At 41.0% G+C, this 24,592-nt stretch overlaps 1 protein-coding gene across 1 annotated transcript in view; it reads right to left on the reverse strand.

Moving 5' to 3' along the window:
* The window catches only part of ZBTB20 (zinc finger and BTB domain containing 20), a 184,535-nt gene that overhangs the window by 15,154 nt on the left and 144,789 nt on the right, over nucleotides 1–24,592 (reverse strand). The window contains 1 exon segment of the mRNA XM_033053137.2: nucleotides 13,889–14,076. The gene's annotated coding sequence lies outside the window, so the exon portion shown is untranslated.

Genomic DNA, 24,592 nt, shown 5'->3' on the forward strand with positions numbered 1-24,592 from the left:
TGCATCAGTAATCCAGCCACTAGTTTCTGGGAGCACAATAAACCTAATAACTGCTGCTGCTGCTGGAGACAAGCAGTATCATCTAGTCCTTATTCTCTTCCTCTACTATGTGTGGTTTTGGAAATCTTTAATGCTTGGTCTCCATACCAACTGCTGGATGGCCTCCTGTTTGCATCAAATGCATGCATTATGTTCTTCAGACAGTTATCTAGTCTACTATTTTTCCTCATGTGGGAATAATTTACCTACACTATCTCTTCAGAAATTTGTCTACCATGTTTGCAAAAACAGCACTCCCTTCCCAGTCAGACTATTATCTATTATTTTCTAGCAAGAGAGATTAATTAGTATTTAACTTTGAAACTGATTGCCCAACCCTTTCCCTTAACAGACAGAGAGAGGTATGGACCATTTTCGTCTTTAGAGCACTCCCTCATATACTGGTAGGTGCCTCACTTTTCTTCTTCAGGTCTGTCTTTTCTAAAAATACAAACTCAGGTCTCCAAATCAGCTTCACTGGTTATAGGTATTCTCCTCCTTCTTATCTTCTTCCATCTTCTCTCGAGCTTGTCTTTCTTTCACTTAAAATGCAGCCCAAACATAGATAAAGTACTCCAGCTGAGGAAGGTGAATGAAGGAGTTGCATATATATCATTGTCTAGGATACTCCTTAAAGACCTTACAGAATAAATAACCCCAAGCAAACAAAGCCCTGTTATCAAAACAGATCTTCCTTAAGAAAGATGTATGTGAGTAAAGAAACCTTATGTTGGAATGAAGATCTCAACTCTTTGATAAACACAACAGTTTGGTCAAAATACAGCATGTCCATCACAACATCTGAAGGCTACTATAGCCCCACAATTTCCATAGGAAATTCTCATTTCCATATATTAGTGTCTTTGCACCACAACAACTGTGGGTGCTTTCTTCAGCTTCAATGACCTGATTTATCCCTATTAATAAGGTTTTATTTTCTGTTGTTATCAAGTTAGTTACTATAAAACTAGATTAACAGAGCAAAAATTCCTATCTAGTGTTTCCATACACAACATTAGTCCTGCATCAGCTTCCAACTCTCTGGGACCAATTTAGTGGAGTAACATTTCTTCCATTCAAGGAAGTGACCAGAATTCAAATCCTGAAAACCTGACAATGTGTGACTTCTCAAAGCATTTCAAAGATGTTGCAGAGAGGAATTCAGCCATATCTGCTCAGACTGATACTTCTGAATATTTGGCCTCATTCTAAACAGGGGCCTGCAAGAGGAAAAGCTTCTATGGAGTTTCAGGAACACAGAAGAACATTTGTATCCTCAGCAGGAAATCTGACCAGGAATAGCCCTTGCTTTCTGTTGCTTTAAAGGTTTGCTGGAGTTTTCACCCAATCATCTGTTTGAACATCTTGAAAATGAGTATCTCCTTCTATAATATCTATCCAAAACAAACACCAGATGACACTACACAAATTGCCCTAACCCTACCAGATTGTTGTTAGAATCAAAATATGTAGCAGTCTACATTTAACAGGAAGTACTGTATTTTTACCAGCACAACATCTATTAATGTGTCAGTAATACACTCTATGTAAGAAAGAATCACTGCGTTCTGAAAGCTGTCAAACTTCTCTAAATTTTGTAGCTAATAACTACATTTGTTTGAGAGGCAGAAATGCACGCACACACAAACACAACCTTATTCTCCAAAAAGAAAACACACCAAGGAGATGGCAAATAAAAAAGAGTTTGCTTAAACTTTTTTTTCAGGAGACTTTTTCTGCAGACCAGAGAATGCTCAGCAAATTTCACATGGATGATTTATTCAGTTACTTGCCCTGTCCTTTTTAGCATTTACTGAATGAGGAGATATCCATTTTACATAAAACTGAAAACTAAAACATAGGTGTTCTGTACATAAAATGGCTTCTATACCCAGTGGATACAAATCCCCAGTGTCAAGCACAAAAGCCTCTATTTCAGCCTCCAGGCCTGGGGGGCAGGCAGAAAGTTACCTTCCCGTGCTTTGCGTGACACACCTCAGGAGGTTTCCATCAGCACTAGTTCTGTTTGCTCTGAAAACCACAAGTGGGCAATGTTGTGCCTTAGTTTGCTCCACACCTAGAACAGGGACAGCATCACGCACTCAATCATGCAGGACTTCCTGCCTCAAAGGAATTGTAATAGATTGCTTTGCATCCTTGGATACAGAATACTACAGAAATATCAAGAATCAATTCCACAAGTCCTAGTTTTCTCCACAAGGTACTCTAGCGCCTTAATTCTTCCATTCCTCTTTAGGGTCAGCATCCTACTTACAATTGTAAAACACCAGGTGAAAACTGGCTCCAATTCATAGCAGTGACTGAAGTCAGTGTTACAGCACATTCAGCTATTTTTAAGTTAGAGAAGTATTACATTTTGAGCCAGGATATTTACTTTTCCCACTCGCATCCAATTTGTTATACTTGCTATTTTAGAAATTCTCAAAGACGCTTTGAAGAGTGCATAGGCAAAGCCTTTTTTTATTCCCAGGCACATATTTGGGGTCCAGTCAAATATACCTCCACATTAAACAGTGGCACACATATACACACACTCTGATTATCTCAATTCCTCTCTCAGACCTTGTCTGCAGACTATCTACAGCCATGCCATTGTATCTCCAAAGCATAGAAATGAATTCTATTGATGGAGGATACTTCTGTGGTTATCTACACCACCTCCAAGCAACATGGATGACAGTACAGAAGCAGCCCTGGAGCTGTCATCACAGCTGCATTAACAGGGATTTCAACAGGCTGTAGACATATCACTTCAAGGGTGTTAATTCCTGTGCCCCTGTCAGTTGTAATCTATTTATGCTAGTGAAATATAAACTTGCCAAATAGCATTTTAATGCACTTCTTTAAAATGTAAAGGGAGAAAACTTCACAACTGCCCTCTTCAAACAGGAAACAGAGAAAACAATGTCTCCACATGATGGCACCATTTCCTAGGAAGAGAAATGACACTGTGCTCATCCCTTCTTCAGTAGGGAACATTTTCATGTTCTACATGAAATCTGTTTCAACCACACTGTCTTGTTCCCAGAGAGCTCATGCATGATCTTGCCAAGCCCCAGCATGGTCCAACTGTTTTAACTGCTTATAAGTTTAAGGCAGTTCGGCTCTTTAAAAATCTAGGTGTATCTATTGCTCATTTTTCTTCCCAGAGCCAGGTGCTGTTACTTGGAGCGCATGTTTCATTGGTGGACACACAGCAAGAGAGTTACTCATCAGGGAAAGAGGGAGATGGGCCAACAATACTGGTGGGAGCATTCCCTACTCTCTAAAAGAACAGGGGGATGCTTTTCAGAAAAAAAAAATTCTTTGGAAAATATGGGCAAGCAAGGTGATTTGTTTTGCTATTCTATGTTCCCAATCAAAAGATTATTCTAGTCCTTAAGAATACCTCCATCTGTTTTAAAGACTTTTTTTGGAATCCTAATAGTGTATTTCAAACTGAGCCCCCATAAAGAAGGTCGATAAGGATTGCTTTTGATTGTCTTCCTGTGGGGGATTGTAGAAACTTATACCATCTCTTATAAACCTTGTTTAGGAAAGAGAAGGGCCTGGGGTTGGAGGTGGGAGCTGTGTCTGGAGCAGGAATTAATTAGAAGGCTAATAGGTGCGAATACATTAAAACATGTCTCCAAAAGACACAACTGTTATTCCATGAACTCCTTCATGTTTGCCCTGCATTGTTAGGTGTTCTCCCAGGCAGAAAGACAAGGAGAGAAAGCTTATCAACCTGAGTATGGTTAAATACAGTGAGCATGAAAGCTTGTGGGCTTTGGTTAAAAGGAAAATATAGATTGAAACCTCTCAAGGTTTAGAAGGTTTCCATTCAAGCTAGAATTCTGTACAGGGAGTGTATGTAGCAGTCTGTTAGGGAAAGGGTGCAGTCAGTTATGATTGAGTTTTGTGGGAGAGCCTGTGGAAGAGCACTGCTTATTTCCACCATGACTCCAGAGAAAAGCCATTCAGTGTAGGAGATTTTGCTCTGGCCACAGAACTATGGTTGATGGGAGAAATAAGGAATGGATGAAAAATTGTAAATGCCAGTCCTCAGGGCTGAGAAAAGATGCTTTTATCCCATCCAGTGCCCCTGTCTCAGGCCTGAGTAGAGGAAAGCTATCACATGAAAATGCTAGATTTTATTTGGTTATTTTTTCCATTTGTCTTTTTTTTTTTTTTTGCTAGTGAAAGGGTAATTGTTAACTAGTACAACTGGGTGCTTTGGTTAATATTTCAACTTAAAAATATAGTGAGATGCATATTCATACAGTTTTGCATTGTGCTTTATTTTGAGTTTATGGGATGAATGTTCACTCCTGCTTATAATTCAGATTTAAGTATCAGTGGCAAACAGAACACGCTCTTATCTACAATACTGAAGGCCACAGGAAATGTTTCTGTCCTCAGCGAGACCTCTGCAGTCTCTGGAAACAGAGTTATTTCCAAAATCACCTACTTAGCTTTGATAGGAATAGAAATGTGTGGCAGAACACTTTAAACTAATAAATCAAGGAATAAGCAATAACACAGCATTCCTGGTGGCTTGATACCATCAGACGGAACTCTAGCATTAAATGTACATCGTCAGTTCCAATGTTTCCCCCCACTCCCTGAGGAAAAGGCCCTGGAATTACATGCATACACAAACATTCAGACATCAACAGGTGATACTAATGCAGTGCATGGGAGTTATTTCTCAGGTCTGCCTTCAGGCACATTCTACCCTCTACTCATCCAAAACCTCTAGAGATAGCATCTAGGAGTTTTACTTTTGAATACAGGGAATATGTCCTGTTTGGAAATGTAGCATAGGATCAAAGCACAAGGTATTCTTGTTAAAATTGACATGGCTGCCCACACAGGCACGAAACTAAGGGAAGTCCCTTTCTCTGTTTTTATTTCCTGTATCATACCCCTTTTCACACAAAAATTGCTACTTCGTGGGTTTCTTCCTCTATCTGTGTAACGTCAATAAATTACACGTTATCACTCCTATCATCTAGTTATAAAGAGCCTTTCAAGATTTTTAATAGATGCACAATATTGCTACCCTTACATTTTCCCTGGTTAAGAATGCAAAAATAGCTGTTGTGAGATTACTCTTAATTTATACTACTTCCCTCTCGTGGGCTTTCAAGAAGAAGTGTTTCACCAACTCACAGATAGATACAGAGTATATACTGCAGATCCCAGCCCGGCAGAGTCTTCCAGTGTTTAAAACAACAAAGTTGGGATGAGCAGGGGTTCTAAGAGATTTGTTTATCTCTTTCTCATAGGTGCAGTTAATTCCTCAAGGAGGTATTTGTGCTGACAGATTCTTGAATTCTCATTGTACTCTATTTCCTGAATGGTAGATACATAAGACTGGATCTCATGATATTTTAGCCTTGTGAATGACTCCATGGACAATGAAAACAGCAACAGAAAATATAAATGAAGAGATGGCACAATGGCATCCCCTCTATAAAAAACAGTACTTGGTGTCCTCAGGAATTCAAACGCACAGCACCAGACAGAATATGCCACTGTGGTCTCCATGCACCCGGTGTCAGGCAAACAGCCTCATGCAAATGAAGTTTAGTGACATTCTGATGGCTTACAACTGACTCTCACCCATAGAGTAGATCAAACAGCCACATTTCTTGTGAACATGATTTTACCCCACAACACCTCCTAGCATACTTTATTAACATTAGCAGGTGGTATTAAACAATCCCTTGGTTTTATGTTTCAGGTTCTTTCCCACTACCACGTTAAGGTTTCAGTTCAAAAAAAGATTCAAATGAAAGAGCTCCCTTTGTTCAGTTGTTCAGTAGAGAACAATGAAAGAATTGTTTTGGTTTTCTCTAATTTGAATACTCTTTTGGCCATACCCTGTTCTAAAGTTACTAAGGGGATCACAGCACAAAGATTACATGGCTACTCTACCGCAGGTAAACAAAGGAGGAGAAAGTGACTATGGAAGTTTAGAGGAAAAGAGCAAAAAGCTCCAATGCTAAACAGATCACAGTGGTGAAAAGAAGCAGGAGGTGACCAAGTATGTTTTTACACCTCTAACTTTGGAGTTGTGTAGCTGCAACAAACCAGGCCACTACTACACCACTCAATGTTTCTCAATGCATTGAAGGTGTCTCCCAACAGCATACAAGGGGCTAACTGCAAGAGATGCAAGCACTGAGCTGCACAGCATTTTAACAACCCACAGTAGGACAAAAGGAGATGGAGATGCAGCTGCTTTAGTTTCCTTCAAGCAAGAGTCACCTGTCAAACAGTGACGTATTCCTCTGAAGACCATGTTAGGGAAATGGCACATTTGGTTTAGTCTTCTCACTCAATTAAGACAAAGGAGATGACAGCAGTAGCATGTGTATGGTTAAGACATGAAATAACAATGATTGGCATGATTATGTTTGACACCCTTCAAGCAGATCGCAAAATGACAGTTTTGGTATGTGCAACTTTGAGAAGAACAACTACTGAAAAGAAAAAAAGAGGAGGAAGTTAGAAAGGGTCTGAAAGGAAAAGATAAGGAAGTAAAATCCCTAAGAACAGCAGGGAGGTGGTCTTAATAATACTTTAATAGAGACCATATGCATATCCAAGGACAACAAAAGAAAAATGAGGAAGTAGAAAATGCTAGAAGGGTTAAATGACAAGGTATAAGAATTCATTAAAGCTGAAAATTTATTCTTCCAAACATGGAAATCATGCTCAAGTGACATTAATAGAACCTGAGCATAAACTGTAGCAGACTAGATGTAAAACAAAGATTGGGTAGGGCGCAGAGGAAATTTAAAGAAAAAACTCACTAAAAGCATAAAGACAAATACTGTAATAAAACATTATTTAAGCATATCAGACAGAGAAGTTAACAGAACAATGATTGGTATTTATGAAGTGCTGAAGACTATGTGGACTGATAGATTACGTAGGCAAGTAATAGTGTCATTGTGTTAACAAGACTACTATCTATGAAAGCAGTAAAAGGTAAGCAAGGATGTTACAGAAACCGTAGAATTAACATTATTGGTTCATTTTCAAGATGGAGTATGATGGAAGAAGATAAGCCAGTTCATGGGGAGAAGAGGAAAGCACTGCTCTGGAGACTCATTAAAAAAACCCAAACTGAACCAAACATGAACCACCCCCCCACAAAAGCAAATAAACAAAATCCTGAAATGTTGAAAAAGTACTAGAACAATCTTGATACATTGAACAGCGACAGATATTTGTACATAGTCATCACTTCCTTATTTCATGAATTAAGTAGCTGAAATAAATAGAGAAGAAGGATTTACTGAAGACTGGTAAACATAAAAAACAGTAATTAAAATCTTGGAGGGGGCTGACTCTAAAGATACAACAAAGGAAACTCAGAAACAGACTGTGGACATCTTAGTGGGCAGTTAGAGTGTGTCTCACTGGCTGCAGCATGACTCACAAAGAGAAACACTACAGCATTACCAACCTCAGTCACCTCAAGAGTGGAAGCTATGGAACTGTAAAGAGCAGTAAGTCTTAACCTTGTCCCTGGTATTTAGAAAGGATGGTTACACCGTAGAAACAGCTTCAAGATGTCCCCTGAAAATCATGGCAGTTAGGAACAGGCAGGGCCGTTTTAACTATACATGTTATCGTGACAGTCTCTAAACGGAGAGCAATAACAAAGCACTGAATACCACAACTTAACACCAAGACAGTACTACAGGGGCATCAAATAACGGAGCCAACATTTAGGATAATTAGACAAGTTTTCAAAGGCATCTATGTGTTACATACAAAAGTGATTTATGCATCAGTGAAAGTTGGGCTCCACAGTTGCTTCTGGAAACATACTCAGTGACTTTATAACTGAAGTACCATATGCTATTAGTCATTTCTCCAGAGACGAAAAGCCCGAGAGACCAACCTGACAAAACTCTCTTAGTGCACTGATTAGAATATAGAGATCAATTCCTACCACGAGTACGTTTTTCAATACCAGTTTTTCAGTGTATTGTGATGGCTTTTTCAAGAGGCAGGGTGAGCTCAGCTTTATAGTTTTGCAAACCCATACTTGTACCTACTTTTGTTTCTACACAATTCAAGCAACACATATCTGCTTCTATGAAAACACAAGTTATTCCAGACTGATGTGTCTTTAATAATTTCACAAACAAAAATACAAGAGCACAGGACATAGAAATCACTTACAACTACTAAAAAGAGAAGCAGTTACTAAAAAAATTTCAAATGTTCTGCAAGATGAAAGTATAATTAAGTGTTGTGACATCATTATTGAGAACTGTGACATCCCTGCTTTAAGTTTAGCTTTCTACAGAAAAGGTCTGTATCATTATTATTATATAATCTAAAGTAGATATCTAAACATACATCATTTCTTAGGTCATCAAAAACAACCTAAAAATATTCAGCATTAGCTAAACATGCCATACACAGATTAGCAAAAAATACAGCTGAAATGACTATTGACATACTGCCTGACTCTCTAAACAAGGAAGTTGGTAGAATCAGGGTGCTTCTTGTCTCACTGAGAGTGAAGACTATTTGAAAGCTCCAGAGCAGTTCCTAGGGAATCACAGCCACAAATTTCCAGGGAGAGGGAGAAGACCATCAGGACATGTAACCATTTTCTTCCTGCCACAGAACTTCAAAGAGAAACACAGGAAACCTGAAAGGTAAAGATGAGGCCAAACCACCTTCAGATCTACCCAGCCTTTATACTAGCCCCAGGCAAATCAAACTGGCAGATTCATGGGAAGGGAATGGTGGGTCCCTCTACCTGCACAAGAAAATGAAATCCCAGAGTTTCCATATTCACTCTCAATGCTCTGGGGAGTTCAGGGAATCCTGTGAGGTTCCCACTCTGTCTTCCCTGTCATGCTGGGAAGGCTAAGAAACTACAAAAATCAGCACTTAGAAGGGAAAAAAAAAGCAAATACTCTCCTTCAAAGTTCCCATCCTGTGAAAGCTGAAAAATGCTGGAATTGGACCAAGTCAGCCATGGTGCTCGAGCATGTAGGGGCAAAGAGTTCAGATGTGGTCTATCACTGACATATTTATGAAGTGCATTCTACTTAATGCAAAAAAAATTCTCAGGTCCCTTGCTAAAACATAACTTTAGAATGTCCTCCCTTATTCGACAACCTGCCAATGATTGTTCAACAGATTTTAAAAAATTATTCATGCCTTACTTTTCTTCTCAACTAATTCCTTACCAGAATCTCAGGTCTGCAAGAAGTCTGTGTTCTCTAAATCATAAATACTGTTTCAGAAGTTTTTCCAGTAATGTCCAACCTGCCTCTCAGTCCCATGGAAACTCTTTGCAAGATGTTGCTTTTGTCTTGTCCTGGAACAAATTCCTTCACAGATGGACCATCCAATGTCTAAGAATAACTCTTTTAACTATCAATAGAGACAAAGAGATTCAGTTGCACTGTTTCCCGTGGGATTCCTTTGAGTTTGGACACATCTGTTAAGATGCATACATCAGAGCCTGAAAGAAGGTTTGTCTGATTGTATCTTTGAGAACTCGTGAAAGTTTCTGCCAAAATGATCTTATCTCTTGGCACTTGCAAAACATATACAGTTATAGATGCTTTCTGAAAGGCTTCTGAAATAAGTGGCCTATGCAGACCAATCCAGTTTAAATATAATCAGGTTCTGATGACCTTCTTCTTCTCACCAAAATCTTTAGAAACTTTACCTGAGGCTTTTCAGCCTTTGAACTACAACCTTATTATATACTTTATGCATTCTCTATCCACAAGCAAGGAAATATGTAAAAAAATGCAAATAGCACAAATCTCGTTGCTTTCCTTTATTTTTTTATAATGTTTCCAGAACCTGTGCTTGTCCTTGCACGAGCACCTTTCTTCTGGGTAAGCAGACAGATCTGTCTGAGACAGCTGAGTAGCTAGAGGTAAAACTCTGCTGGAGTTCTATCAGCTCACTCTATCACTTAATTCCAAATTAATTCAAAGTGGTGTTTTTTATCTGCCAAGCCCGCCACAAAAACAGTTACCTCAGGAAGCACCTCCTTCTCCTCTAACTTGTTTGTCCAATGGTATTGCATGAGTCAGCACTTCTGAGACTAAAAGAGATAGGACTGGACACAGTGCATCCTGTTGTTCTGGATTTAGCTTCAAGGATTCATCTGTGCTGGAAATATGTAACCCAGAAATCTAGGGCCCAGTCCTACAAATTTGAGGAATAATGCAATTTCATTCGGAATAACTAGCACCAGAGAAGCATGTAGAACATACTATGCTACAAAAGGAAACCCTAAATTATTGTTGAGCATCACATATGGCTTTTACCACGGTAGGTTTGGTGTTGTTTTTTTTTTTTTTTTTTTTTTTTTTGCTAAGTCTTCATATAAGTAAGACTGGCATTCAGACTATTGCTTTAGGCTTTCTTCACCTCTGCCTTTTATAGCTGAGGAGCAGATGGCTATCACAGAGTTTTTACCTCCTATGCTTGGAAAAAAATTTTGATCTGAATCATTCCAAAAGCATACTAGTACAGTAATTTCACAACTATAAGGCGCACTGGATTATAAGGCGCACTTCTGGGTGTCAGCAAATTTCCAAACTTTGTCCATCTATAAGGCGCACCGGTGCAACAAAGTAATGAATCAGTAACAGAATCGCACGATCGATCGCGGGGTTTACTGGCAGGTCCTCAATTTGCAAACATTTTTCATGGATCACTGTAGCCTGTAAACGCAGCCCCATGTGCCCTCCCTGTGCCGTGGGCCCCGGCACTCCCGCCTGCCCCCGGTGCCGGCTGGCGCAGCTCTCGTGGCTGGCATGGTTCTCGCAGCACGCGGTTCCACTTGGTTTGGTGCGTGGCTCGGTTCAGCGCGCAGCTCAGCGTGGTTCCTGGCTTGCATTTCCGGGTTGGCAATTTTCCGAACTTTGTCCATATATAAGGCACACAGGATTATAAGGCGCACTTCTGGGTTTCGATCAAAATTTTAGTCAAAAGGGTGCACCTTATTAGTCATGACATTACTGTACTTTAAAGTAGATTGGTTTCTGAACATTTCTCATAATAATAAATATGTGGTGTTGTTTTCTGCCAAGCCCTAGTGACTGTGCATGAAGATTTCAAACTGATTTGAATAGGTGGCCCACAAAATCCAAGCCTTTTTTCCCCCCAGATACATGAATGAGGCCTTATGAAACCATCTGTACATCTGTGCATTTTTCCAAGAGCTGATATATCCTACCATGCTGACTCTTTGTGGATGTTTCTGATACTTTAAGAGAAAATTCCTCCCAAACTTCCTGTCTAACTCCAGTTTAAAAGTATTTTTGTATTATTTGCCATTCCCCAGCAGAATGAAGACTGTCCTTTGAAAATGAAGTTTCTGCCGAGCTGTGGGCATACAGGCAGTAGGATAGTCTGGCCAAGGGAAGAGAAGCATGTTGTGCTGTCTAAAGGTAGAGAGAAGGACAGAAAGTCTTGCTGGCCCAAAGAGGAGAAGCATCATCACGGGTCCAAAAGCTGAGAGGAAGAAGGATGTGGCAATGTAACTCTGAGAGGAGGGGAAGAGAAGGACAAAGAAAGAGATTCTAGAGTGAGGGAAAATAACCGATGCAAGTGACAAGGCACATCAGAGGTATGGAGAAAGCATTTGTAACTGCAGGGAAACCCGTTTTTAATGTTGGGAGTCACAAAAATCAATCTTTTGTGTCCATGAACATATTCCAGCACTAAGGATTGAGGCAATATTAAAAAAGAATACCGCAAAACATGGCAGAAAGCTACAGTAAATATGCAGTAAATAATCATTATGCCTCATTTTAATTCATGTGGGTTCTTGCTGTTTTGCACTGACATGCCAAACACTAATTATATGCATACCACCCCTAACAAATACAACCTGATAAAGATCATAACCCATCATAAATAATTGTGAGATTTTCTATTGGTTTAAGAGTACATGGAATCAGCTAACAGAGATAAGTACTACAAGAGGCCTTACCATTTCCTGAATTTTTGCAAGACTCTAGCTATATTTTGGGAACTGAATTTCAACAATTCACAAGACAGGATAATGTTAATGCTGAAATTGCTATTAAACCCATTTTCTGAAAAAAAGTCCCCACACTTTCAGTGCAAAAGGAGTATCTGACCTGGGCTGGCAGTTTATTCCCATTTGTACAGTAATACAATTATTTAAGTCACATCTGGCAAGTGACTTGGGGACATTAAGAACTTAGGGGTCTAATCAACACTGTGCACAGAACAAGTAGAACATAAAGAGCTGCAGGCTCCACCTTCTCCTGCTGCCCTCTGCCAATATTCCTTACTCTGAACTTGGCCACCTCAGGAAGGAGAAGTAATAGTTCATTCTCCAAGTTCCCTACAATCCCTCCCCGCCTCTGTCCTAAGGTTGCTTTCATGGGTTTCCATTTGTACTGTCAAAAAAAATCAGTGTGAGGTTTTAAATCCCATTTACTAATGAACTCTTTCATCTTTGTGAATAGGATAAAGGGATTCTTTGTTTGAAAATAAGGATTATTTTTTCTTGTTGTTCTGCTCATTTTTTTCATCTTTTCACAAGCTTATTGTTTTCAAAAAACATTACAAGACAAAATTGCACCCCAGTTTTAACAAAGAGCCTGACATCTCCAATTTGAAGAAAATTCTTGTATATACTAAATTGCATGCTGCCTGCTGTTCAACTGCTTCACACCTCTTTCTTCTCCCTGAATCACCAGGTGAGATTTAGGAAAGTCTCCCCAATGTTTACCAGCTCTATTAAAATCAAGATTTCTAGCAGAAGCTCATAATGAATAAAGTCAGAAGCCAACAGGAATGAATTGCAGCTAAAGTGATTTTGATAGTGATGATCCCTATAACCTGACTACTTCCAAGCTTGGCCCTGAGGCAGGAGTTTTAAATTAAAATAAGAAAAGGATACACATACTTTTTAATCTGATTTTTTATTGTCATGGCCTGATTTTTTTACAGGCTTTAGAAATGTCTGGTTGGCTTCTGAGCTATTGAGACCTAGTGTCATCATCCGTCTCCTTTTCCCCTCCCTCTTGTAAATTTTACAACATCCTAAACCACTGCAGAAGAGGTAAACTATATATTCTAAAACTAATGAGTAATGAGATTCACATTACCCTGCACATTCTTGCCCAACAGACTTTCAGGCAAAGACCTCTGTGAAATAACAATGTTTTGAAGAGCTGGCGAGGTAAGATGACTTTCAAAATCCAGTTTTAATAATTCCCTCCCTTATTTTTGTATTTTTTGGCAAAATGGAGAAGAACGTTTTCTAAAGGGCAATTAACCCATGCTGAGTAATCTGAAAGTAAATGCCCTCAAAACAACAGCCTTAAAGCCATACACCTGTGTCTACACCACACAGGTCTACAAAGATTTTCCAGATTCTCACAGACTGATCCTCTCCACAAAATACTTCCCTTTCTTCATAGAAACTTTACAGTCCTGGGTTGCAGAGCCAGCCACTTGTTTTCAGCACAGGCTGAAACCCCCCAGTCAGGAGATATGGTTGGCTAATGAGAAGCATGTGACTACCTGGAAAGGAGCAACAGTTCTTGTTGGACAGGGACATGCTTGAGGATTACTCCCTTTTAAATTTGTAATAAGCAGCAACCTGACCTAACAACACACTCTCAGCTTTCTCTGGCTGATCGCATTATCACAATCGTAACACAAAAATGTTCTGCTTTAGATGTAATTCCCAAAGAAGGGAAAAGGTAAGACATTATGGGAAGAGCATCCAACTGGAAAACCTGGTGCACAGCAAGGGAGGTGTTTTCAAGAACCAGCAGCATGTTGGTGTACTCACAATCAGATGACCCTGTGTGTGCGTGCAGGTTTGTTGGTGAATGTGGAGAGTGGATGAGGGCTGGGCTCAGAGAAGGAACAGCTTCAAGGTTCAGGCAGGGAAGGCCTGGCTTGGCGCTGCATGCACTCGTCTGAGTAATCTCATTCTCCTCAGACGCCTTCTGGTTTTCAGCTGTCTTGGGTTTCTTCCTGAAAATAAACAAAGAGACCTTTGAAGGGACTGACTGCATATTTGGGAAAAGGCATTTTTAGAATCTGTTAAAGATAACTTTCTTCCCCCCCCACCACCCCCCTTTCGCCTCTCTTTTCCCTTACAGGGAAGGAGGCAGAGAAGACTTTCCTCCATACTTCATGTTTGGAAACAAGCTGCTCCTTGTTTTGACACTGATGCAATGGCCCTGAGACTGTGTTACAGCAAATAGGCCAAGCATGAAACTCCTTATTCTGCCCCTACTGATGACATATAAAATGAAACTTGTCCCAGTAGTTCAGACAGAGTGCTGTTTGACAAATATTAACCAAGGCTGTAGCATTCTGAATAGAGAGAGTTATACAGAAATATAATAGAATTTTCTGAAAAAGCAAACAAATGTACGAGTTTCCAGACTTGCTTTGTAGGGAAAAGCACTGATGCAATTTTGAGATGCAAGGGTCATCTAAGTAAAGCATTAAGACTTGGAATCTGAAGTAACTGTCTATGAGCACTGCACACACGAGCTCTCAACACCTCCCTCCATCCAGGACCTCCACGGAATTAAGCCTCAGTGGTACATCAAGCAGGTAGTCAGTCACCACCTTAGTTTCACGGCTTGAGAAGGAGAGGCACCGTGCGAAGTGACAGGTTTTGAATCATACAGCGAGCACCCCGAACAGGGCAGTGGGCACCCGTCTCAGTGTTCCCGGTCCGCTACACAGGGGCGGACACTCCCGCTATGCTCCCCGAGCCAGGGAGCTGGGCCGCCAGCTTGGGATGCAGCCCCGGAGGGAACAGTGCTGTGCCGGCCCAGGATGCGGCTGGGACACCGGCAAACAGCGGCTGCTGCCGCCGCATGCCGAGGGGAGAACCGAGGCCACTCGCAGGCGAGCAGGAGCCAGGCAGACTGGAGCCACCCCGGTAGAACCCGTTATTCCTGCCGACCCTCGAGCAGTGCCGGGGCACCCCGGGAGCACGTCCTGGCCTGCCTGCCCGCAGAGCCCTTTCGACAGGCCGGGACTCTACTCATGGAGGGCCAGGGCGGAAGCCCCTTTCTCCCCGCGCGACTTTGCCCTCCTGCGTCCCACCCGGGACGGGGTTTGAGGGCCGCGCCTGCCTCTCCATTTTTAACGGGATGCTACAGCATGGAGAGCGCCGTTCCCTCAAGCGGCGAAGAGAGCCAGAGCGGGCCAACCGCTTACATAAAGGCCTTATATAAGGGCGACACGCCCGGCCGGGGGCAGGGCCCGACCCACCGCCATTGACTGCGGCCGCCGCCGGGAGGCAGCACCTGCACGGCCCTGCCGGGCCCGGCCCGAGGAGCACAGCGGGAAAGAAAAACTGCAATTAGAATAGAAATATAAGTTAAAAGGGCCAGAAAGATAGAAAACAAGTCCTTTCCCCACCCTTCCTCCCGCAAAGCCACCCCCCAGGAGGTGGTGGGCGCGGAAGGGATGCCCTGGACCGGCCGGTGGCAGCTGGTCGGGGATTCGGGGTGAGGCCGGGGAGCTGAGCTGTGCAGGTGAACCACGGCCAGCGAGGGGGTCAAACTGATAACCCCGCCGCTTCTGGCAGCCCTTGTTCATCTTGGATTACGGGGACTATAGTCTCCACGCCACGGGATGGGCAGATGGTATTGCTGTAAACTATAACTTGTATGTGGGCACACACATTTTTAAGTACATGGACTGCCTATGTTTTGTTTGTAACGGTTTGCATGGATCTGTGGCATGATCCAAACGAAATCTGGCATACCTTCACACATCTCATTTCCCGATCCCAGGACATTCCCATGTGCAGCCAACATGCACTGGGGACTGCAGGAAATCTGTGCATAAACCAGTGGATTTTTACAGCACTGCTACCCAAACAGCTTTCAGATAGCACACTTTTTTGGCCAGGGAGCAAAGGCTGTCCATAGGCTTGGACTCTGAATTTGCACAGGGCAACGAAGCTCTTTGTGCCTGGGAGCTCAACTGCTGTATTTAAGATCTGTTTTCAGCTCAGAGTTAGCCCAAGTTACATGCTTGGAATATAGCCTCTGACTTAAGGTCTACCCACACACAAAGCTGCTTACCCTGAGCAGGAGGCTGCTGTTATTTGCAGAGTGGGGGCTTAGTCTGAGTGAACAAGACTGGTCAGTCAACTAGCACAGCCATAGTTTGATTGTTAAACCAAGCATTGGCTGGTGTTTTATCATGTGGCTGATCCTGCCTATGCCCCCCAGGCCTTCAAAACTCATTAGAGGGACAGGTTAAAAAATACTATAGCAACAGGTAGTGACACCAAGGAGGCTGTGCAAAGCATCCCCTGTTTCTTCCTATCCAAACTCATACATTTTCGACTTCTCTCCTAAGGCCGACACTGTGTAATCAAGATGCTCTCGTGTCATCACTTTTCCACACTGTAGTCCTGCAGTTCGGTGACTTTTGCTCACTAGGGTGGTAAGAATATAGTAGTGGTGCTGACCGGCACTGGAGATGACACCTCTCTACAACAGTTCATTTCTCTCCCTGTTCAGTCATGGGCTGCATGTCACTACCACCTGAAGGGAATGCAGGCTTCCACAGGAGGGAAACTGAGGAATCAGCAAAGTCAGCTAAGGAGCTAAAGAAAGCTTTTCCGAAAAGAAGAATCCTGGGGATGCTGTGATCAAAACTACCTGTGAAGAAACTCAAAGTTCTCCAGTCTGCAATGTCCAGCTACTGTTGCCAGCAAAGGCAAAGCCACAGCAATCCTACTGTTATTTTAAGTACATTGCTATTCTTTTGTTCTACGTTATCACCCATACAGAAAGCTCCTATTGCCATGATGTTCACCTATATATTCTAATTAAATATTCTTACATTCTCTTACATAGTCTACTTCTATTGCTATCTTATTGCTGTAAGTCATCACAGGGAGAGTTGTTAAGTACTCAATCAGGTTGTGGCATCTCCATCCTTGGAGATTTTCCAAACTTAATTGAACAAGGCCCTGAATAACCTAATCCAGCTTGGAAGTCAGCTCTGCTCTGAGCAGGGAATTGGACTAGAGACCTCCAGAGGACCCTTCCAACCTAATTTTTTTTCTGATTGTACACTACTTCTATGAACATTTCTATCAGTAAGCTCTCTAATATATCTCTGTGTTCCAGAAGGTAAAAATGGTACACTAACTTTGGAAAACTGTGAATTGTTACAACTATGTCAAAAATGCTGAAAGAGCAAGGGTGGAAGAAAGAATTAAACAAGTAATAAATATTGCTTGTGGAGCCTTCCCAAATTACACCTATTTATGTCCCATCTCTGGACTTCATTAATTTGCAATCCTATGTGATTATTTCAGTAGTAAGGGTCAGTCTACCTTGCTGCTTTAGTTGTTATGACTGTGTTCTTCTCTACATATTAATCTTGGAAAATAGCTGTTTGCTATTTACTTGTTAGCAAGGGCAATAATTGCCATGTTTGGAATGCAAAAGACTTGGGAATGTGATCTTGGAGCAAGGGGCTCTGTTCTGATGTCCAGTTACCTCTTTCTCCACACGTACCTTAGGTGCATTACAAATTCTTTCCAATACTGAACTCATTGTTAATGTTATGAGAGGGCCATCATCATCCTTGCTGCTTTTGAAGAATGGTAGAACAGCAACACAGCAAAGAGATGGCAATTTTGTACATGAACTTGATGCATAGAATCCCAGAAGCTGGGAACAGAAAAGATACTGACTTTCAAAGTCTAGAAGATCCCTGCAGAATTTATATAGGCTACTGATTTACAAGAGATTTATCCAGTTTATTTCTGAACATCCTCCCTACTCTATCACCTTATATTTTCTATCCTATATAAGGTCCATGTACTTTCCTTTTGTTGGTATTCACTTTCAACATTCCTTTCTATTTATTGTGTTATTTTTCATTATGTAATTTACACTATTTAAAATATATTATCTTCTTTCTTCATTGTATGCTCTCCAATACCTAACAGTAGGCTAACTGCCTCCACTGTCATCCCTCAATTGAACTGTGTGTATCAGTACTTGCCAGCTGATGTGTAAAGCAAAATGTAGAATCACTGCCATCATTTTATTTCTATTTTCTGTCAGCATCCTCATTGCACTGAGGCATTTGCTCCTTTCTATATACCTTAACACTGCACTATCATACAAGATCTCAAATGGTGGGCAGCTGACAATGATGCAGCAGCTGCAGTGATCTGGGCACTGGCTGTAAACTAGAATTGGCTCATTTCTGTTTCATTTGAAGGCAGAATGGTAATATTTTGGATGTCCTAACCTCAAAGCTATCTAGAAACTAATTACTACCTCTGAGCTTTGGAATGCCTTTAAAACCCCTGCCACACTTCACCTTTCTTGCTGCCACTCTTGCATACATCTTTCTCTCCCTCAACCCTCCACTTGCTCCCCACAGTTGATTTCTTTGCATGTACTTCCCTCGCAACCATTACTTGAGTTTGGAATGAATTTCCCCTGGATGAGTTAACACATTCTCACAGTGGGGCCAGCAAACCAGGTCCCTGTAAAAAACAGACAGTGTATGTTTTACTTCTCACACAGCAGCTATAACTAATGCTTGAACCTTCCCTTACAAGGGGAATAGCTCTCTGTCCTGCAGAGACATCAGGTTAGCACTGAACAAATTAGCTCAGGTATAGGAACCAGTGTAGCTGTGCAGAGTCCACAGTAGCATCCTGGCTCTCAGGGGAAACTATGATAATGTGACTGCATGAGAATAATACTACATAATGAACAATAATGAGGCAGTTTTCTGAATACAAGGAGGGCTGGGTCACCAACAGACCTTTGTTCGTTGCATATTAAACAGCACAGAGGGAACATGCCACATGATTGCTGATATTGTTGTAAGTGCTGCTGCTGGCTGAGTCTGCCCACCCATGATCCAGGTATTATTTTGCCTCTTCACAGCTATGGCATCACCTTTATAGTAACTGCCCTCAGGTCAGAGATACCTGTAGTGTCCAAGCACTGCACTTAACTCACTGGTGCACAGTTAGTTTGTAACCTTAATAATTCATAGAGGCTGTATATAATTGAAAACAAAACCCAAAACCCCAAAACCTCCAGCTTTTCAGATCCTAAAAATAAGAGTGTGAAAATAGTTCACGTGTGATTTTAAGCAATATTTTCCCTGAGTGTTCTGCTGCAAATTCTTCCTCTGCCTATGTGCGACTAACACAGCTCCTGATATCAGTGCTTATCACTGCCAGTGTTGTGTCTCTTCCAGACATGACATTGACAATACATATTTAGAAACTGACAAAGTAAAGAGAGAGAGATGAGTACAATTACTGAATGTAAAAAATAGGCCTGAAAGAACAACAAAACTCCACTGAAATCTGCCCAGAGACTTCACCCCAAAATTCAGGGCACACTGAATGCCAGAGCTGAAGGTGAAGCTTCCCAAGACAAGCTCACTTTAAACCCCCTGAGCCATCACAGTTTTCCTAACAGAAGTGTTGCCTCAGTAGTTAAAAGTCCTGTGCAGGCTGACTGGCTGAATATTCACACAGCTTTTCTGATGATTTTGCAGCCACACTGAACTTCATGCTGTTGTAATTACATGACTGGCAGTTTGTTTAAAATCTCTGATTGCAAGTTTGTGTCATACAACGGAAAACACAAACTCCTGAAAACATCACCATAAAATGTAATATGAAAGAGAAATCCCAGCAGAACACTGCAAAGCAAGAATGGGAGGCACGGAGAACTGACAAGAGAGACCCAATGTTCTAGTGCAATAAAAGCCTGGAAAATTTAATCAACACAGAAAAGTAAAATAAACTCCAAAATCCCTTACAGGAGACTGATTAACATAATTAAATTAAACTCAGAGATTAAGTTAAAGTAAGATTGAAATTTGTTGTGATCTTTTCAGGCCTGAAGTAGGGTTTATACAATCGAAACTTTGTCCATTTTTTCCATCTAAACCACAAATCTCATGAGAGTTGGGTCCTGACTGTCCTGACTACAGAACTTGCCTGACTTGTAACATCAGAGCATCTCAGCTGTGGTAACACTGTGACAATACTGACAATTTTGATCAAGAATTGATCAAAATAACTCAAAACAATTATATTTATGGGGGAAAAGTACAAATATCTGACAAATGGTCATTTCAGAGCACAATAAAACCACAATGCAAAGTAAGAATTCTCTCAGGCAACATTACCTATGTAATCCAGCCAAATCTACCAAATCATAATGGCCTTAAGTCACAAATGTCTCAAGGCCCAGAAACATCAGTGTAAACCTTTAAGAAGTTGCAGTAGATTCCATCTGTATTGCCTGAAACACCAACGAGAGGTGTCTCATTAAAAAGTAATAAGAATAAAAAGGAAGATAAACACTGCAAAGACAAACATGGATGAACCAACTAGAACAGCACGAACTAGAGCAATAAGTAGGGAGAACCTGCCAAACTAAAAGATACAAACAGATCAAACCAGCCACTGCTGAACTATGCTGTGAGGCTATGACTTAAATATTTAACAGTTTTTTACTGACATACTTTTTGCCCACATATTTCCTTGCAAATTTCAAAAGCAAGTTTACCCTCATCAGTAAGGCTCACAGGTGCTGCAGTTTGTTTTTGTTTTTGTAAGATGTCTTTTTTTTTTTCTGAACAAGAAGTCTTTTATAAGAGATAAAATATACTTACAGTGGTTTCCAAATGGTATCACTCTTCAGGTAAATTACTCCAAGCCTTGGACCTAGTGCAGACGTTCATTGGGGCAGGGAACAGAGAGAGGCTGTGTCTGTACCAGGAAGAATCAAAAGGAAAGGTCAGGGGAAAATAATAATTATTTACTGAGACCAAGAAAACTTGCTACAACTCTAACTGGCATTCTGTGCTGTGATACAGCTGGCTGCAGCCTGGTAGTGCTGAATTCCTGCTTCAACCCCTCCCCTAGGCTGCAAACGACCACAGAGTCAGTCCCCAGTTACCCTAGTATGCCCATGCGACCTAATCTGGTGAAGCAAGGAGGAGAGGGAGGATTAGCCACCAAAGGGCTATCAGCAGGATTCCTTCTGAGAAGTTGCTCACTCCAATGGCATGAGCAGGGAGCACTGATGGAAAGCTAGCACAAACTTGGCACTCAAGTGCATCTCATCAGAACAACAAGGCCAGTCCTGTTCTGAGCAGCAACAAACACTTCCTCAGGACTGAAAGGCTGGAAAGGGAAGGAAAAAAATCCTCCTTCATGTCTTTTGCTGTCTTTGCATCACAAAACCATGGTTCGTATCAAAGCAGAAACTCCACTTTTTCCTCATCAGCCACCTGGTCTACTGCAGTGACACCAGGGAAGTAACTTATTGCCAGCCTTGCAGGAAAGGTTTAGCTCAGCAGCAGTTTTTTCTCTGAAATCAGAGCTAAAGAGACAGTTGGAACCAATGGACTGAGATGGAAAGGATTCACAGAAAAACCTCAGCTGTAGTATTTATTAGATGGTGATTTCACCATCCAGATTTAAGTTTTTGAGAATATTTACATTTTGGGGGGGGACTTGAATTCCTCTCTAGACTAAGAGAACTCCTCCTTTGTTAGCTTCTTATTATCCTTTGGTGGCTCACTGTGGGTATGTTGAGAGTATGTCTGAAGTTGACATCCAGGGTCAGAATTAAATCCTGCTCACTTCTCTTATGTAAAGAACTCGAGACACCAGCATGTTCAGTCCTCTCCACAGCAAAGGCACCGATGCCACTTCCATGAAAAAATGATCTTGCCTACTCTGAGCAGACCAATAAAGCAAATATTTTTTAAATCAAAGAAATCAAGAAGATCAATGAAAAATGGTAAGAGATGTAATTGTTATTTCACAGGTAGCTAATGTCCCTGTGCAAGCTGGAATTTATGTCTGGAAATGCAACACAAAAATCCTCACTGCTCATGCAGCAGGAACACTCCAGTGACTACCAACAGACACAATGAAGGATTTTAGATGACACTGTAGTAATGTACTTCACAAAATATACATTCAGTTTTATGTTCAGTTCACACATTTTGTAATGATGGTGTTTCTTAGTGACTGGGATATATATGAAATTCTGGCTACATGAAACGTGGCAGCTACATTTTACAGGGGGTCAAGTAAACATTTTCTTTGATTCCATTTTTTTTAGATTCTCCCCTCTTGGAGTCTGCTTTGAATTGCAAATCAAGTAAATTCAAACACACTCAAAAAATCTACAACTTAGCCTGAACCTCTGAGTTTCACCAGGGCTTGGGAGAAGAACCACATGCATCAGGTTAGTTCGAAAGAATTACATAAAATGTGACACTTTTGACCAGAACCAAGGATTGAATTTCAAAGGTGCAGTAATGCCCCAGGATTCTGTAGATGTAAGTCTTTGCTAACACTCAGCATGCTTACTTTCAAGCTCTCCTTCCCACCTCCATATACAGCCCACCTATTCGGTTAATGCTGACCTTGCTTCTCATATCCACTTTGCAGACATCAGCCTGTCTTTTATCTGGCTATTGTTCCCCTTTTTAAGGCATAAACCAATCCCATGTGCCTTAAAGACTGCCTAGTGCTTCAGATAATGTGTATTTTAAACTTGTACAAGAAGCAGAAAAATCACAGGATCAGGTCTTTAGTCTTTATTTCAGCAGAACTCCTAATTTCACACAAGAGAAGTCTAAGAACTGCATGTACGAATCCTGCATATTTTGTCACCTCTCTTTTTGTGTCATTATTGCTCTTCCAGTTTCTGGGATCCCAATCCAAGTGGCTCTCTCTTGTAGCACTGCCTAGCACTCAATCTGGCTTCACATCAAGGGTCAAGCAGACAAGTTGTTAGAGATGGGTTGTTGGAAGTCTTCTACAAAATCTAGGCTCAAAAATCTCTGTGAAAGGCAACACTTAAAATATCTTCATTTTTCTCCATGTTTTTTGCTATGGCCTGGGAAGATATCTCTCTTTCCTCCAGTGTGATGAGCATAAAACACTGACATTCTCAGCAGTTGTTAGGCACTTTTAAAGTACATAAAATCAACAAAGCTGATGGTACTTCTTAAGACACTGGGATTGCAACAGAGAATGAAATAGCCCATATTTTTTAAAAGACTTAATTAAAATTTGGAAAAATTAGAGAAAAAGGATCTTTCACCATAAGAAGATTGGGCAAAAAGAGAGACAAGCAGGAGAACAGAGGAATGGATGTGTGACATTGAGTTAAGTAACTTCTCCCCTGTCTACTTGAACTCTTCTATCCAGAAAAGGAAAGCATTGTATTTCTGTTCCATGGGGTACTGTGTGCTTAATTAAGATTTTGGAGGATAAATTTTCTGCATGAATGCATTCCAGAAATGCAAACTTTATTACTTAAATATTCCCACTAATGATAGTAACTTGGGCATTTTATATATGCTCACTTTTATTCCACCTTGGTCTTTCCAAGTTTTATCTGGTAATTTAGAGGGCGTGAGGAACATTAATTGTATCAGTGTTTTTATTAAGGGAAGTCCATTTTATGAGAGTAGTGATGTACTAAAGATTGTGATTTAAGATGTAGGTCAGTTTTATACTGACTTCAGTGCAATTGCAGTGGGCACAAAGTCAGGAGAAATTGTGGTGCTTTACATAATAATGCTGATGATTAATAGCCTCCTGAACCATAACTCTGTATTCTGAGGCACTGATCCTCCTTCTCCCTCCTGAAATTTGTGTCTTGACCCTTTCATCTCTTGTTAGCTACCTTTCCAGGGCTGTTCATTAATCAGAACCATTGATCTGATGTGGCCTGTCATATTGTATTACCTAAAACACACAGAAGCAAGTATTGGCCTGACTCTGCTCTTTACACAACACATCATCATATTTCCTTTACAGATGACTTAAATATTATAAACATCAACTTACTGCTGTTGCTTGGTCCTGAAACTAGCTTTTTCTGGCTTAGTTCCCTGCAAGATATTTCTGTCTCTCCCCCTGGATGTACTTCTGTCTTCTCATTCCCTGCTTGTAAGGGGCACTCCTATGTCTGACCAGCAAGGGACAATCAGCAAAATAGCTCCTTCTCTTTGCTTGAGACCTGGTACCAAAATCTTCTGTTACTTATTTTTAGCGATTCCTGATCAAGAAGACTCAAGTTTTTAGTAAATTGCTATTTATTTTATTCCTGCAATAGTATTTTCCCTGATATCATCAGAATGCTTCTTTCTGCCTTTCCTCTGATCCCTAGTAATGAAAAAATTAAAAGATGAGCTTCTTGTGAGCTTATTTCTGATTACTCTTATTTGCTGTGCTGGAACAGTGCTGTCTATCATGAGGCAATGGAAACTAACTCGCTAGTGCCTCAGAAGTCAGCATGTCTGATCTTAATCCACATATTGTACAACTCTCTTGAGTCAGGTGAGTTGAGTTCTAATTGATGCTTTCAGGGTCATGATATATTTTCAGACTGGGCTGTCTAGGCTAAATTAAATTCTTTTTGGTCACTTTTTTCTCTGGGACTAGCATTTTGGATTAAATTCTTAAAGCCAGAGGAAG

This window comes from Catharus ustulatus, chromosome 2 (genome assembly GCF_009819885.2).
Source record: "Catharus ustulatus isolate bCatUst1 chromosome 2, bCatUst1.pri.v2, whole genome shotgun sequence".
NCBI lineage: Eukaryota > Metazoa > Chordata > Aves > Passeriformes > Turdidae > Catharus > Catharus ustulatus.